Source organism: Oratosquilla oratoria, chromosome 2, assembly GCF_046742065.1.
Source record: "Oratosquilla oratoria isolate Oo_2021 chromosome 2, ASM4674206v1, whole genome shotgun sequence".
Taxonomy (NCBI): Eukaryota; Metazoa; Arthropoda; class Malacostraca; order Stomatopoda; family Squillidae; genus Oratosquilla; species Oratosquilla oratoria.
Window position 1 is genome coordinate 45,130,864 of NC_134778.1, and position 2,500 is coordinate 45,133,363.

Genomic DNA, 2,500 nt, shown 5'->3' on the forward strand with positions numbered 1-2,500 from the left:
GTGTCACTGTCGGGAGTAGGCACAAGCACTGCAAGTAAGAGGCAGTTCATTGCAGTGAGGCTGATGGAAAATTAGAATATTTCTTTTTTTGTTTGATGAACTTGACCCGCCGGCTTAAATGTCGAAAAGATTCGGAAACCTCATGGAAGGACTGTAGACATCAAGGGCAGCGTCGTCACGTCTTGGACAGAATCATTGGTGATCTTCCGTTAGGGGGGATATTCTATTTGTAAGTCTGCATTTACGAAGATTTTTGTAAACAAACAAGAGTTATAGACACATGTCTTAATAATTTAGAAAGACAATTATATTAGTGATTAAGCGAATTATTAATGGTCTGCCTCTGACTGTCAAGTAATTCTATTTTGTAAGTCGACATTTGTGAAAATTTTGTAAACAAACAAGTCATGGACACGTTTTTCGTTTCAGTCTAGAAAAATTTCTTTAGTTATTAAGTAAATTATTAGGTGTCAGTCTATGATTATCAAATGAGTTTAACCTAAACACTTAATATGATGCTTTTCTTAAAATTAAGTCTTTATGTATATATATATATATATATATATATATATATATATATATATATATATATATATATATATATATATTTGTGATATATTGAACTCAATTAAGAAAATATTTAAGTTTTGAAAAACTTAGATTTTAACTAATACTTTCATATCATAGATGTGACTGCAGTTCTGCTTAATTCAAGCTTGATTTAAACCCGTTTGTTAACTAAAGAGTTAACGTAATCCATTTAACATTACACAGACTTATGTAAAAGATTTAACCGAGATGAAATAAATCCCATTACTACCGAACGGGTTTTAGAGAAATGAAGAATCTCGATAAGGTTAACCAGGATTAAGATACTAACCCCCTTAGAACGGAGAGGGTTAACGTTAAACAGCTTGGGCTTAATCTCGTTTCTACAGACAATGTTCCAGGTAAATGAAGAAAGTTATCTTATGCAGAAGTGATTTACTAAAAAAATCTATTAAAAGTGAATGAATATACATTTTGGGTTTTATGATTTTTCGGATTAATAGTCTGGTTTTTTATTACAAAACCTAGATTTCTCTAAGGCTAGAAATATTCTAGACAGGATTACATAAATCAAGTTTTATATTATCCAAAGAAGATATAATTATTTTCGTTTTCAAGGTTTAAAGAATGCTGTCAAAATTTACCCCAAGAATATAAAGAAAAAGATATATTTAAATTGAAAGCATACTTGGAAAAGTGTATCTTAAAGGAAGGAATACTTATACAAGTTCTCAGAAGTTGTATATGAAAGTTCCTGAAATATTTTTCCCTTGTACAAAAAAAAAAAAAATAATAATAATACTTCGGTAACAAACGAAACTTAGAGAAGAGAAAAAATGATGAGAACAAAAATAAGTAAATAAAAAAAAAGATAAATTGATGAAAAAATAAAATTAAACAAATGTTATTAGTGCCTGAGAAGGCCAAAAATATAAATAAATAAATAAATAAAATAAAATAAATAAATAGATAAATAAAAATAGAATTATTAGAACAATAAGTCTTAAGCAGTTAATGTTAACCAAAAGTTAAAAGTTAACCTTCATAGAACGAAGAGAATTAAATCTAACCAAGATAGACTTAACCCCAATACTGCAGGTGAGGGTTAAGACATCAAGAAGTCATACACAATAGATAATATTCAAAATGAAAAAATAAATAAAATATAATAATAATAATAATAATAATAATAATAATAATAATAATAATAATAATAATAATAATAATAATAATAATAATAATAATAATAATAATAATAATAATAATAATAATAATTAAACGACGAGGTCTTCCGAAGCGGAAAATAATTTAAACACTTTACATATTTATTGATTTTTATTTTTCATGTATTCTTTTAAGTTATTAGAAAAATTTTACTATCCAAATCATTTTTTATTTTATTTTTAAATCCTGTTGTTATTATTATTTTTTTTGTCATGAAACCTTAAACCAGTAGGAAGTGTTTACCAGATAGAAATTTGTCTATTTTTGTAAGTAATAACCAGAGTTTTTCTCCTTTTTTTTTTTTTTTTTTTGAGGGAAGCAGAGTAGAGAATTAATGAAATGAAAATCTATATATATATATTTTTCAGATGAGATTATTTTGCAATCATGAAAGAATGCTGAGTGACTCTGGTCCGTTGGGATATCGCTAAAGTCCCTAGATTAGGGACTACATAGATATGCAGTCTACCTGATACAGGAGGTTACCAGATGAAATAAAGAAAGTCAGTTTATATGACAAAGCCTTGAATTGCCTAATGTTTCCTTCGTTGCAATAGAGCCGTGTGACCCCCCCCTCCCCAAAAAAAGCACACTGGCAACTACAGTGTCGAGGATTAACAGAAATGAAGGTTAACCTCGCTGGTGATAGAGGCTACTCTAGCTTGAATATAATCACCTGCCGGCAGAGCACAATCAAGCAAACGGGTTGAGTGATATTTACGACAGT

General features: G+C 28.4%; 1 protein-coding gene across 2 annotated transcripts in view; it reads left to right on the plus strand.

Moving 5' to 3' along the window:
• The window catches only part of LOC143033930 (uncharacterized), a 264,491-nt gene that overhangs the window by 332 nt on the left and 261,659 nt on the right, over window positions 1-2,500 (plus strand). For both annotated transcript variants that reach the window (XM_076199605.1, XM_076199594.1), the window contains exon 1: window positions 1-229. This exon is cut by the window's left edge and continues 332 nt beyond it. The gene's annotated coding sequence lies outside the window, so the exon portion shown is untranslated. The remainder of the gene's footprint in view (window positions 230-2,500) is intronic.